This window comes from Motacilla alba, chromosome 1 (genome assembly GCF_015832195.1).
Source record: "Motacilla alba alba isolate MOTALB_02 chromosome 1, Motacilla_alba_V1.0_pri, whole genome shotgun sequence".
Classification (NCBI taxonomy): domain Eukaryota; kingdom Metazoa; phylum Chordata; class Aves; order Passeriformes; family Motacillidae; genus Motacilla; species Motacilla alba.
The window spans coordinates 65,803,441-65,818,614 of record NC_052016.1 but is presented as its reverse complement, the minus strand read 5'-3'; positions in this window follow the sequence as shown (position 1 = coordinate 65,818,614).

Sequence of the window (15,174 nt, the reverse complement as noted above, 5' to 3'; positions counted from 1 at the left end):
GAGACTGAAAGTGTACAGTGGTAAATCAGATCCAGAGCTTGTTACATGGTTTTGACACATCTTTCAGTTTTATCAGACATCCAAACACAAAACTTAGCACTCTGAAACATCAGTGGATTTTAGACACTCCCTGAAGGGCTTTGAGTACTGAAATCAATGAACGGATTGAAAAGGACTGGCCTATAAATGTAGTTTTTCAGCTGTGACAAATGAAATATTGATAATGGTCTTCATTTTGCTTAACTCTTTCTCACTCTTTCAAAACATCATGTGTAATAGACCATAACAGAATGGAAATTACTTATAAAAATGTGACAGGGTTTCACAGAAAACAACAATAATTTTTATTTCCCTGAGAATCATGCTGCATAGGAAGAAATGCAAAAATATATACTGCAAGAGTCTGCAGCAACGATTGGGCCAGGACAGGGATTACTGATGGGCTGTATCAATGCTAGTACATCTAATTAGGTTGAATTTAATAAATTTAGGGATTCATTATGAGGGTGAGCATATGAGCCTTATCTAGCCATAAGAGTTCTCTTACCTGGATGACCCCAAGTGTCAGCACAGCTTTACAGAGGGAGGCTCACAAAACAATGGGGGCCTTCCAGGAACATAAGTGCTACCAGTTGAGTCGCTAAGGACTTGCCTAACTCCCAAATATCCTAATATCCTCAAGCATTCAAAGCCTTGACATAAACAACTCCATATGTGTGCACACGAACCTTCACAGCTAAATGGCTGAACTCAAGGTTTTCTGATCCCAAAGTCCCCCTGCTGCTGAACATGACAACACTACAACATCTTTGTGGACATCCTCCTGAGGGACCTATCCAAGACCATTCTTGCTGGATTCCAGAGACATCTGTGAGATTAAGGAAATCTGATGTTTCTCAGAACAGAAATTACCATGAAAATCCATCACACCAGATATTAAGAAGTGCACCCCGGGTCATTTAGTACACCCAAAACATAAGGTGAGAAATACCTAACCACATCTAAACACTGTAGGCAAGATGTAGAGACAAATCCATAACCACAGTTTGAGAAAGAAAGAATAGCAAGCCTGAGGCATTGCCACAATGCCAGTCTCTGAGAAAAATAAGGTCGAATTCACAAGTTAACCAGGCACATCTTTAAAAGCATAAAATGGGATCCTTCATTACAGAACTACCAGGCTATGTCACACAACTATCACTCTCCTTCCACAGTCTGTATCTCTTATTCTTTCAAAATAACTGGGCTGAGAAAGAAATCAGGAAATTAGACTAAAATAAATAAAAACTTTACAAAACTCTTCCTGATAATTTTCAAATGTATTCCATACACCTCTCCTTAACCCAGAAAGAAGTTTCATTGCCATCTCTCCAAAATATAAAAAGAATCGCCAAACATGAAGTAGCATAAGTAAAGTGGACAATTAGTGAAGAGCTGGCATGTTCTGAACCCCTATTCATTATTTGGCATGGATCTTTTTCTTTTTCCTTTTTTTTTTTTTTTTTTTTTTTCTTTTTTGGAGTTGGCTTTCAAAACGTTTCCATGGAAAACGGAGAGGAAGGCAGCTATCGCAAGCAACAACAGAGGCTACCCAGCAATGTGCTTTTTGGACCCTCCTTTTTCTCCCCCTCATTTTTTTTTCCCCTCCTCCTTTTCTTAAACTCGTCCAGGCTTAAGTTGAACAGTTTGCACCAGCATATGGCAAAGGTTGAGGTCAGACAGATAAAACGTTTCATTGCACCAAAGAATGGTTAACAACACGTGAATGTAAATTCTAACACATCGTAAAACTGTTGCAGAGCAGGCTGAAAGGGGTCTTTAGTTATGGCAGGAAATCTGCTTCCCAGCCCCACCCCATCCCTTCCAGTTCATTTCAGGTATTGTGGGGCCCGGAGGGGCTTTGCAGTCCCTTCCCCCGGCAATCTGCGCCCGGCCCCGCCAACAGATTTCTAATGACTTTCTGATGAAGATTTAGGAGGTTTTGTGCGGCGGAGCTGTGAAGGATTTCAGCCGGGCACCCCTCTCCGGCAGCCAGCCCCAGGCACCTCCTTTGTCCCCTCCTCGCTCCACTGCACCCCCGGCCCCGTGGCTCCCCTGCAGACCGTCCGGGCGGGACGGGTCCCTCCCCGGGGCCCCGCGCTGTCCCTCTCCCGGGCCCGCAGCCACGGCAATTTGTAGCCGTGCTGGTGGCAGGACCACCCCGCCGTGGGGCCCGGGCCCCGCCGGGGCCGTGGGACGCGGCCTCGCCCCCTCGGCGGCCGCCGCTGCCGCAGGGCCCTCAGGCTGCCCCCGCTCCGCCAGCCTCCCCTCCTGGCCCGGAGCCCACATGCCCCCTCGGCCTCGCTCCCCTCGGGTGCGGGGTGCAGCCCGCTCCCAAAAAGATGGGTTTTCCTCACTTAAACCGAAAGCAAAGATGGGGAGCGACAGCCCCACCCGACGCGGGGACCGGTCCTCCATCTCTTGCTTTTTTTCTCTTGCGTTTACGCTCGTTCTTCCCCCCGCACCCCCGCCCCATTCCCACATTTTGTCACCATTATTACAATAAATACAAAGGTTCTGCGCCTAAAAAGAGACTACAAAAACATAAATGAATAAATAAATACTTAAATATCGAATGACATGTTTGTGTCAGGCATTAGCGCAGGCTCTGGCTTGATGTTTTCGTTTATCATTTGCTCTAAGTTCCTGCAGCTGAAGGAGATAAACCCCGGCTATTCAAAAAAAGAAATGTATAAATCATAACAAAGCACCCAGTTAAAAAGCGCTTGTTAAATTTTTATTTTTATTTGCTCGGTTTTGTGAAACTATTGAGGTGGTGGTAGATCATATATATTGTAGCAATTATTGGTGGGTTTGTTGTTTGTTCCTGACACAGACACGGACACGCACTAACACCTGCACAGAGACACTGATCACCTTAATCCCCCAGGCCTCTCTAAACTGCACCTGATGTCCTAGTTCCCTCTTCAGAGCTGTTCCAAGGCAAGACTGATTAATGCTCTTTTTTAATCTAGGTAGATGTTAAAAGTGTGAGGGACATTGAGTTCAATTATGAAATATGAAATGCTGAGAGGGTCAAGTCTACTCAAGCCCTGCAATGGAAGAAACACTCCCAGGAGACTTTGATTTTTGGTCGGATGACTGATCGTCATGTCCTCAGAAAGAATTAAATTTTATTACCGGCTTTTTGGCAGCATTTAGAGTTTAACGTGGCTAGAATTAAAGAGTGCTTAGTCTGATTTTGATTTCTAGCCCTTCCCTTTTTGTTCAAAAGCTACTCTATTTTTCTCACTGACTTGGAGGTGCCTGTTAGAGAAATGCAGGTGGCAAGTTATCTCTGGAGGGGCTGTACTGCCAGGATGTTATTCACAGCTCATATTTGCATAATCTCTTGTCTCCTCTTAAATCTTCTGTTTTATTCTCCTTCTCTTCTTACTCCTCAAGAAGCCTTCACAACAGTCTGGCTTGGATTTCTTTCCTTCCACGTGCCTCAGTAACACCAATTGTTCTTATCAAGGGGTTGCAAGGCAGTGATCAGTCACACCTTCCTTCCATTCAGAGAGGCAAAAAACACTGCAGATTTTGTTTACTTTTAACATCTGCCAAGACTTTTAATGTCACAGTGCAAGGAAAGCCCCAAAGACAAATCCAAAAGTGAGCATATTAATAATGGTTGGCAACCAGGATCCTGCAGGGAACCATTGCTTTACCTTTTGGTTCTGTTTGCCCTTCCTTAAAGTTCTTTCTTGCCCTACATTATGAAAAGATTTCTACTGGCTAAGAAGAAACTCACTGGTGTCATTGAGAAACTTGGTAGTAAATGTTAAAATGCTCAGTTTACCGTGCTGAGAACATTAGTGCAAAATCAGCAGAAGGTTTGGGGCTAAATAGAGGGAATCCACGTGCCCATTGAAGCCTTTACTTGGGAAGGAAAGTTCCAATCTTAGTTTATTTCTTTTCACTTTAAATATGCATAATTCTTTTGGCTTTTCAAGATTTTGGAGTCTGTTCTGAAGTATGCAACTGTAGTAACCAAATTAAGCAAATACAACAGAAAATCAGAGAAAGACAAGAGGCGATAAGGAAAAGAAAGGAGAGAAAGTTGTCAAGGTTATGACTTTGGATTCACTCTCACTCTGGATGCTCCCTCTGTCTAAGACCCACTCCAGTTACCAAAATATAGGCAGTTTGTGCTTCCTAAGTTACCCTCATGTCTGCTGAAACCCCAGCTGATCCTTCAGAAGAGAACAGGTTTTATGCCATATCTGCCTGCCTCTTCAAATTTCCCTCTGGCCTCTCAGATGGGACAAGACACATCTCTGAGCCATCTGAGTCAAAACCCCATGGGCTATGCAATTAATTAATTCAGAATACAGTGAGATGCCAGTGCTAACATCTAAATTGAGGTGTCTAAAAGTAGGTGTCTATTCATTACAGTAAGTGGAGACTGATACAATGCTCATATTTACATTTGGCTGAACTGGATTGTTCTCTGTTCTCTGTGGAATATAATGGGAGACAAAACACTTAAGACTCTTCTAGAAATCTAGACCTACAGTTTGGACCTGGGACTCGCAGACAGAGAAACTGGAATTAATCTGTGAATTCACTGACTTTGGTCCTTTACCACCTCAGGCACTGCATTGTGCTTTATTCCTTCATAACCAGCCTGGAAGCAGTTAGCCTTCCCCCTCTGATGGAAACACCACTGCAGAACCTCACTGTGTCAACCGTTAAGAACATTTTCATAACTCCAAGGCTTTATACATCCATAGCAAATCCATACCCATGTGGTTCTTATGCCAACATCAACCTTTGCATAATAAATTCTTTTTTCATTGCTGGTGTTTAACCCCCTGCTCCACATAGAGCAGTTATATCCTCCCTCAGTCTTCAGTTTTTTAAGGAAAACAAGCCAGAATATTCTATTTTTCTCTTATATGATAATCTCCTCTCTTTCCCCAACCACTTGTGCACAAATCTGTCAATTTCCAACCAGAAGTTCCACAAGGTACTCCAGATGAGGTCTCACAGGAGTCTTGTACAACCTTGTCAGTGCTTTGCTATATCACTAAGACTATTTAAAGTAGAGGAAAAGCTGTAAGCCAATAAAAATGTGAGGGAAGTTTAATTCTGGAAGGAAATTAATAAGAAATGACACCATATAAAAATATAAAACAGCAAAGGATATAGGGAAATATAAATTGTGAATTAATCATCCACCATGACTAAAACAGCCATTGCATATCAGAAGGCAACTATCAGAGACATCTCAGAGGACGAGAGCTGGCTGATTTTTTTAAAGACCCTAGATTTGTCCAAATAGTACAAGTTCCTGCAATTACACTAGATGGAATTAGGAAAGAGGCTGAAAATTGCTGGTTATTTTCTCACCATTGATTCATGATATAGGCTAGAAATCTACTGACAGGGCTACAAATAGGAAGGAATTTCTATGAACATGTTTTGTTTGTATAGTAGACCTTCCCAGCACTGAGAGCACCATGGTACTACTAGACAATGACCAAAAAGGGCTGTGGATATAACTGCACTGATGACTTGAGTTGGAAATTTCTGCCTGGGATTCTGAACTGGAAAAATTTTGTGATGCTTCTGTAAGCTACTCACAGGGCTGCTGTTCTAAAAAGCTACAAACTTATATAAACAAAAAACATATTGCATATTAAAGAGCAACCAAGCAGGATTTACTTAAAATGGAAGGAAAGGCTCATCCACTGACTACCAGAGCCATAGTTTAACACGGCAATTTTTGTGGGACAAGGCTGACTTCTGCTATCAATTTCACTTTCATGAAGAAACAATAAAAATATACACAGCAGTAAGGGAATGTGGAGCAGCAACATTGTCATACAAAATGCTGTCACCTCCATTTTCACAAAGCGGGAAATTATTCACTGAGATCAAAGATTTACTTGCATATGATGGCTCCTCATTTTCCTTGAAAAACACTGTTATTGGGTGTGGCAAGATGATCAAGAACATTGTCATTTTCTTTGCGGCTTCCTACCAAATTCCTGACATTCCAGGTTCCTTTATTCAAACATTCTCAAACTTATGAATCTACCAAATTCCTTTCCATCATAACTTGGCTTTACTATCTCCATCCATTATCAGGTTTTGTTTCTGCTTTAGAAGAAAGTGGCTCAGACAAAGCAGAAAATGTTTGGTGTGATAGTTACTTTCCATAACAGCATGAAAGAGATGCCAAGCTGCCAGAACCTCATACTCTCCAATGTTATGTTTTCTGTGATGCTCATTTTCCTTTAAAAAATGGCAATGAATGACATTTAAATAAATCTCTAAGCTCCCACATAACACTTCACTAAGTAAATCCAATGTTACTTAGGATATTTTCAAGCAAGGATTGTTGGGGTGGGTTTTGGGTGGGCTTTTTTCCAGGAGAAAGAAAAAATGCTTTGTGCACATAAAAGGATACTGATGTGTTAAAATGCAGATTTGTTTGATTTTGAGATTCAAAAAAATGTTGTTCCACCGGGTGGAAATACAAACAGTGAGCATGCACCATGTATTCCAGCCTTGTTGTTGGTAAGATCTTGTATTGCTCTGTGAGCAATAAGGGACAGTGACACACATTTACAACAGAGGATGAGGCAGCCCTGGTTTCCAGTCATGCCATGCCTGTGAGAATTCAGCTCCTCTGAATACCTTGCATCTTTGAAACACAACCACCAGATCAGGATGACCTTACCACATGGAATGCAGTACAACACTTGACACCATATTGGCCATGAAATACAAAGATAATTAAATGTTTGAGAGGGTCTTCAGATTAATGTAATGCTGTTTTGTTAAAAACAAAAGAAACAAAAAAGGCTATGTGAAAATTCATGGATATGGAGGTAAACCTCTAGTTCTCCTAGATTACCCCAATGTAAATCTTTCACCTACTGGACTTCAGTGCTCTTCATAGGTAACAGGCTCTTCTGGGTTAATTCCAACCCTCAACATACACTTCCCAGCTACCATCAACCTCCTCTATGGAAATGAAATTGTCCTTGAGACATGTTCATATCCACAGCATATTGATTTTGCATAACTTAAATGGTTGGGTGTTCTAATGCAACTCATTTGTAGAAATCACATGAAAACCTGAAGTATGTTTGGCACGAGTGATATCTTTTCCTTTTTTTCTTTTCTCATCCAGCCTCTAAAAATTCTGTACTGAGAACATCTCCTCTGTGTTCTCCCTCCTTTGGAACCTTTCTTCTCTCAAAGTTCAGGGACAGACAACAGGGGTAACAAATTTTACTCTCATGAGCTTGAGGTTTCAGATGAATTCATATAATTCCCCCAACATTATTTCCACCCAAAAGGATACATGATTGGATTGTAGATATTAACACATATACCTTAAAGGTGAGAAGTAAACTTTCAAACCATATTTCCTAGAAGACTGTAAAGAAAAAAAAACAGGCATATATCTTTTCTTGGCAGGAAGAGCACAATTTTGATTTATGGGTAAAGATTATTTCAGTCATATGTATAGTTTATGTTTGTGCCCTTCCTTATAAATCCCCACTCACTCACTCACTGGCGTGTGTCCCATCATATATAACCTCACCAGCATGACTAATTCATAGATGTTTCCATTTACTCGAGAGGAAATGATAGTTAAAACTTCAGTTTGGGATTCAAGAAACACAAAACCAGTTACTGGCTCAGACACAGACTTCCTTTCTAACCTTTGAAAACCAGTTATCTCTCTTATTCCTCACCTTGGGGAAAAATAAAGTGACCCAAACATATCCTTTGTCTGCTTCTCTAGAAAGATGATTACTGGGGACAGGAAGTGTTTATGTGTAGGGTGCTTCATCAGCAGGGCATTAATCTTCAGAATTATAGTTGCAGAAAAGATTGAATGTGAGAATATCAAATGCTTGGTCAGCCTACAAAGGACCTGTGGCCATAAAGAAGGTACACTGGGCTCAGCAAAGGTACCAATCGACCTGAGACAGAATAACTAAACCCAAACTCTTCAAGAGTGGCTTTCTCAAGGTTTCAGAACAGCTTTCTTCTCTGTCTCTGCCAACCATCAAGTGAAATAAGTGGTTTGTGCCTCCTTCACAATCAAAGAGGGAAAAGGTCTCTTTACAGTTTTCTGTGACACGTTTTCACATGCTGCTCTGAGATCTGCTGACACTCACATGGACAAGTGCCATTCCAAATGAATAGATGATACAGACCGGAGTCATACATACCTTACTTATGTTTATTGCCACTTACAAATCTGCTAAGTGCTCAGCAGAAGTGGCAGGACTTACTTCCCTAGGCTGTTTTCCAGGAAAGCAATGGAGTTCCCATATGAATACAGGCTTATCTGTGCAAGTAAAGACTAACCCTTCTGAGACTGACTGTCCAGGAGAATAAAATCCAGAACAAAAGAACTTTCTTAGAAACTTTCTTAACTTTTTTTAGCAAACATGTTTGGAATCAATTTGCACTCTGTAGTAATTCACTATTTTTCATTAAATAGATGCAAAAACATTCATTGTTTTCCTTTACTAGACTTGGTTGTGCTTGCTAAAAAAAAAAAAAAAAAACAGTCAAATAATCATGGAAAATATGCCCATTTGGGGTATGATGAAATTGGGACTTTATGAGACTTATCTAAGGTATTTTTATTTACATGATCTTGAAAGCTGGCTAGAAATGCTGAAGTTTTAATGAAGACATTGTTCCTTGTCTGTCTTACAGAGGTTTCTTGAGATCCTGAGAGTCATCAGGGATATTTTATTCTGAGGATGAATAACCTAGCAAAGGCACAGCCTGGATCTTGAATGTTTAAATCAAAGTAAGACAAAGCTGTACCAAACAAGCAGAAAGAATGAGACTTTAGGCAGTATTGATTGGAAGTTTCATAACACTGATGAAAAAGCAATGCAATATCACCAAGTACTGTAATGTAATACAACCATGACACATTGCTAGCACTGGGAAGATGAAGATAGTTTGAGGGGACAAGCATCAAAAACTGAACAATTCTTTCTTCCTCAGCTCACTTGGTCTTGCTGGACAACAGAAGCAAAGACCAGTCTCCAGGACACAGTGATGGAGTTTGCAATACAGAGTAGCATCACAGGAACTTTCATGCCTCTGAAAGGCAGAGGGTTTATAAGACCCTCTTCCAAGCATGTCCTGAACACAGGGATGCACTGGTTTCACATACAGAGCAGCTCTGCTCTTCTGCACCTATTTGCTCTGAGATGGGATACAGAGAAGTAGAAGAAAGAGTTCGCCTCCTGTTCTCAAAGGGGATTTTTTAGGAGCCTGCAGGCAAGTGCCGTTTCAGCTCTAAGACAGCAGGGGATAAAATGGACAGAGACAAGAGCAGAGCAAAGACAATGCAGCAGAGAGCCTGGCTGATTCAAGGAGTGTGCATTGCAAAGTAGCAGCACTGAATGATGTTACAGTTGCCTGGTACCACACAGAACAGCAGTATTACCTTGATACCTGCAGGCCAGCCCTGGTAAGATGAGACCTGCTAATGCAAGAACAGTCAGCGGTTATACCTGGCAGCACAGATGAATTGCACTGTCAGCAAGTTTCAAGGTTTTGAGTGCAGGTTAGCTCAAGATTTACGGCACTTCTAGCTTTCAGATGGCATGGGAGTACCTTGAGAACAGCTTTTTTGCTGTATTCAGCAATCTGTTTCTATTCTGGCCACAGTCCAGAAATACACAAGAAAAAAATGTGAAAAATAAGGATAGGCAGTAACTAAATATTTCAGAACCATCACAAAGAATCAGTTTGAGCAAGGCTTTAGAAAAGGGCAAAAGGCCAATGGAGAAGTGGGGTGGGTTTTTTCTTCCAAAAACAATTTGCCCTTTCCCTATCATTTCAGTTAACCAAATTAAACAAGTACCTTCTTGTGCAAGGGTGCTTACAGTTTGAGTGACTTCTTTGTTTTATAAACTGTTATCCTTGTCCACAGCTTTTCCAGTGGCCAAGTTCTCTTTTCTAAGTGGATTCTGTAGTGCCTACTTCTTGGCTCTGCTCTCGCTGCAGATTTTCCTTTGATGGCAGCACTAATCTGCTTGTCTTTCCTCTACTTACCTGCCTATTTTCACAGAGGTTGCAGGACCACAATGTCCTAGAGCCTTTACTGCTATGTTGAATTTGCTTAAAATGGGCATTTCAATTGTTTGTTGAAGAGAATGCAACAGTAGAGGTAAAGATCCCACAGACTGTGGGATCACGGGAGTCTAATTTCCTTAGGAAGCCTGACTAAGAGTAACCATTTCTTTGGAGCATGAACTCTTCCTGGTCCTGTATGAATATCAGTTATTGAGTCCACAGAGCAGTTCATTTGGATAGTTTAGCTACGCATAATCTTTACTCTGAAAAGATGAATGAAGAAGCAAAGGGAATTAACTCCCTAAGAATGCAAAGCATCTATGGCAGGCAAGCACAGAGATTTCCCAGACAGTTTTGGGGATGAAACCCCAGCCTCACTGACACCCAGGCAGGTCAGCACTCAGAAGGGTTTGCTGAACAGCTTCATATGCATTCTCCACAAACCAGCCACTCTACCCCTCTGCACAAAACCATTGTTCGTACAAGAATCACATCAGACTCAAAATGTACACAAAGCCCTGCAGCTCTGTGAGGCGCAGTGATCCAGGAACACAAAGAAATGCAACTGAGCAGTGTCTGGATGGGGAGTCTGATGTGTTTGCCATGTGCATACCAGTGGTCAAATTACAGAAAGGAAATCTTTGTAAGCTGACATCCAGGACTTATTTATTAATATAGTCTAAATGACTAATTTATGGCCACATATTTTTAGCCTTTAACAGAGCATCTATTTCATTATTTAAGGTGCTTAATTATGCACCTGTATAATTAGTATCTGAAGAAAATAGGTTTCTTTATTACCCTATGTCTTTAGTGAAGAGCAATAAATACTCATATTAACTAAAAACTCTTCTAATACTGGCAGCCTTTAAGTTGAAAATACTTAAAACCTTCATGCCATGTCAAATAAGGGAGGCCTGATAGAAGAGTGATAGTTGCAAGAAACAAAGTAATGAAGCTGACCAGCAAAACCATCAAAAGTAATGGAAGTTATTTCATTTCATATTTTTAATTGTACAGCTCAGGCCAGAAGACTGATTTCAATAGGAATTACATTTATACAAGTGGAACAATTTTGTTCGCTCACTGCAGGTGCATCAGGTAAAATCAATATTTTCACACAAAGAATCTCCTCTCAAGGTCTGTGGTTCTCTCTTTGGTGTGTCTTCTCAAATAGTTTTAGTATAACACTGAGCTTTAAAAAAGAACAAAATATTCCTGAACTGGAAAAATTCAGTTTTATCTATAAAATGACAGATCAAATAGAATGAAATGTTTTTTTAAAATACAACATTTTGTCATATCTAAAAAATAAGGGTTTGTGCTTTGTCTTAGATAAATGAGGCAAGCAATATGGGACAGGATAGGGCTGTAAACCTCATCTGTGGCTTTTTGGAGCTCTTCATTAGCCAGAGCTACAGTACAATGCAGAGAGCCCTACCTTGGTCAGAGCAGCCTCTTCAGGATACTCTGTAAGGCACCACCTGCTTGAGCCCTCCAGGGAACAATGAGGTACAGTCCCATCCCAGACACATGTGCCTGCTTATGACTGCACAGACTTTAATTGTCTTCCTTGGGACTAGAAGTGCACATGAAGGAATCAGGAACACTGAACTGCCCAAAAGGAGAGAAGGTAGGTTGTAATTTAGGTAAGGAAAAACAAGTACAAAACAAGCAGTCATTTTCTGCTATTTTCATGTTCATACTACAGAAAGAGAACCTTTCTGTATTTGTCTGTATACATTCACATGGTAGAGATAAATCCTGTCCTGAAAAGTTAGACAAGATTTTTCAACTGGCTAGATGTCAAGCTTTTCATCACAATTTTTTTCACTCTGCCCAGATGTAGCTTTTGGTCCTTTTGTGGATGAAAACAAATGATGAGCTCACAGCCACCTCTACTGCACATGATTTGAGGGCTACTGTTTATTTCCCACTTCACACACATTATTTTTGCCAGGTGCCTGAGCTGAAAACACTCATCTCTATTTTATTTCAGAACACCTGTTACGAGCCATTCACCAAGTCATTGTGTATCCAGGTGTGTGTATAGTTCTATAAAAGGAAAAGTCAGGTCTGCTGATGCTTTCCATTTTGTGATTCTCTGAAATTGGTGTGCATGCAACTGCCTGTCCTCAGTGCCAAGGTGTGGGAACTCACTGCATGAAGCATCTCCCACAGAACCAGCACCAGAACAAAGCGGCTTCAGCAAAGAATGCCAGTTGCTTGGCATCTTGGCAACTGAGTTTTTACATTCATTTTGTTTCAAAATAATTTTTTAGAGGGCTGGACAGTCAATGTGATTATTCAGCCCTGTACGAAAAATCCCTTCTCACTCATCCAGTTTGTTACTTAAAGGGTCCCCGTGGAAGCTGAACTAGCCCATGGAAATGGTGGAAAAGAAATCCAAAAGTAAGATGCTTTGATAATTTCAGCAATGTAGACTGGCTGTGGGAAGGGTCTGGCAAGCAGGAGGAGACACAAGGGAACCAGGCATGCGAGCAGAGGAGCTACAGAAACCTCACCATTTGGCAACAGCATGGTACTGCATGAGAATATTCTATGTTACATGATACCACAGCCTCAGTTTCTTTGTGAACATCCTGGAAATACCTCATCACATGGACAGGATATTCTGGGGCAAGTGGGTCACTAAAAGGGAAGGGGGTACAGCAGGTGAGGAGAAGGGCATAGTCATCTGTACTGGTAAGGAGAGGGCAGTGGAGGGAAGGACATAAATTTTTTGTTAATATGATGGCTGTAATCCCAAACCTGTCTTCCCTTAGGCATGCCACTGGAAATATTATGCTTTCACTCTTACCTCAGAGGACAGGTTCTGCTGATGCAGACTGCTTGAAATTGCTGTTTCACTAGAAAAGGCACACATCGTCCTCATCAGAGCTTGTGGTCTCAGTCTGAGTTCTTACAGAAAACGATTCATTGATCTGTGCCAAGTCACTCCCTGGCATGTCTGTTGCTTAGTGGGATAGTAATGTCTACTTTGTGGGAGATCAGCCTTGTTCTCTGGGAACTGTGAGACCACTGAGACAACTTTCCACAGTCACATCCCTCAATCACTATCCTTCCACCAAGGCACATCCCAGAATCTGCTTGTCCGGCTGCCAACATTCAGTGCCTCTGCCAGCTCTCTCTTAGCAGAGGCTTGGATGTCATGTGATGGTGCACTGTCCCTGGTGACAATTCTCCTGCCTTTGAGGAGCTTCAGCATCTGCTGCTGCAGCCAGTTATGATGCAGTGAAAAACCGACCCTTCACCGCAGGGGTGCCTGAAAGTCCCAGTGCAGTGTGTGCATTCCCTGAGTAGCAGCATAGCTTGGGTGGAGGAACCTGTGCTCAAACACTGAAACAGGATTCACTTTGTGATAAGTAGCAACTGCAAATTTTCCAATGTGTAAATAATCTATTTTGGCCTTGGACAAGTAAAAACAAAGTATCCATAATTTACCTGTTTTTATTTGGGTTGTTCTGCAGCTCATAGAAAACTAATGACCAGTTACTGGGTTGCTGGCCAAGATTACTTTAAATATTTCATAGGCTATGGATGAATTCTGAAGCAACAGTATTTATGCAAAGCACTTCTTGAGTGCTATACATGGAGATTTGCAACTAGAAATTAATTTTTTGCTTGCCTTACTTGAAAACTTGTTCTTAATGGAAATTTAAGGTTTCTCATACAAGTCTTTTTTGTTTTAAATGAAGATAAAAGGTACATTATTTCATCATAAACCAGGTACCTTTTATCTTCTTTAGTGCATCATTACACATGCATTCACTCTCTTAAGAAACTCCAGAGGGAGAAGGGCTCTGAGGGAACAAGCAAGAGTTTGTTGGTTTTTTTTGATGAAGCACTTGCACAGGTTACCTAGAGAAGTTGTTGCTGCCCCATGCCTGAAAATGTTCAAGAGCAGGTCAGATGGGGTTTTCCACTAAAAGAGCAACCTGGTTTAGTGGAAGATGCCCCTGTCCATGACAGAGGGTTGGAAACTAGATTATCTTTAAGGTCATTTCCAATCCAAACCATCCTATGATTCTACAATTCCATAATATTTTTTTATCCCAGCTGAACTGCAAAGAGATTACAGGCCCCAATTTCATTTTTGTTCCCTCTCCCCCTCTGGCTTCAGCAAGTTTTTTGTAGGTTTGTGCTTTGAGAAGTCCTTCTTCTACCACTTTCCAGGACAACGGTGAAGTCCCTGCCAAAGGCATTGTGCCCCCAACTGATCCCTTTCCACCCTTTGCCCCAGTTTTGAACCAAAGTTTTTCAGCAGTATGAGAGACCCAGGAGAATATAAACCTTCAGAAAATAAAGATTAATGTCTCTTTCATTGTGTCAAACAGCATGCAGACAATGTTAAACTCTCTGTTGGCCTTCTCTGTGCTCAGGGCTGCCACATCTCCTTCCTCCTGCCTGGCCTTTCTTGGCTTCTCCCCAGAGGCAACTTTAGCCTCTTGGTGACTTGAAAGTTTTCATGGTCCCATTCCTCCTGTTCTCCTTCTCACCCTCCCATACAAACACACCCCAGTCTCCTCTGCCTGCACAAGGACACCAGTGTCAGAGTAGCTTTCTGGGGAGCCATGCACATGTGCTCACAAATGTAATCAAAGCTGAGAGGAGAGGAATCTCTAAAACAGCACCATAGAGTCTGAAAGTAGGTCAGGCAGCGTCTGGGCACTGTGATGACTGGGCAGCAGAGTTCAGGTCTGTGCCCCGAGCTGTCACAGCCAGCAAGCAGTGGGAGGTTGCTGCTGGAAGTGTGTTTGGAGCAGTAGAGGAAATGCAGCATCCATGTGGGCACTGGGCCATCTGACCAGCTAGTTTAAATTGGCTGAGCTGAACTCTGGGCTATAGCTGGGCACACGTCAGCAACCCCGCAGAGCACAAAGAAGTGCTAGGTGTGTTTGCCAAAGGGCATGATCCTGGCCCTGTGGAAATCAGATGGAGGTTTGTCATCAACTCCAGCTGGAGCAAAGCTGTACCCTGCATTGTCACTACAATTATTTCAGGTCTACTTCATATGGATTTTAGCAAAAAAATCCC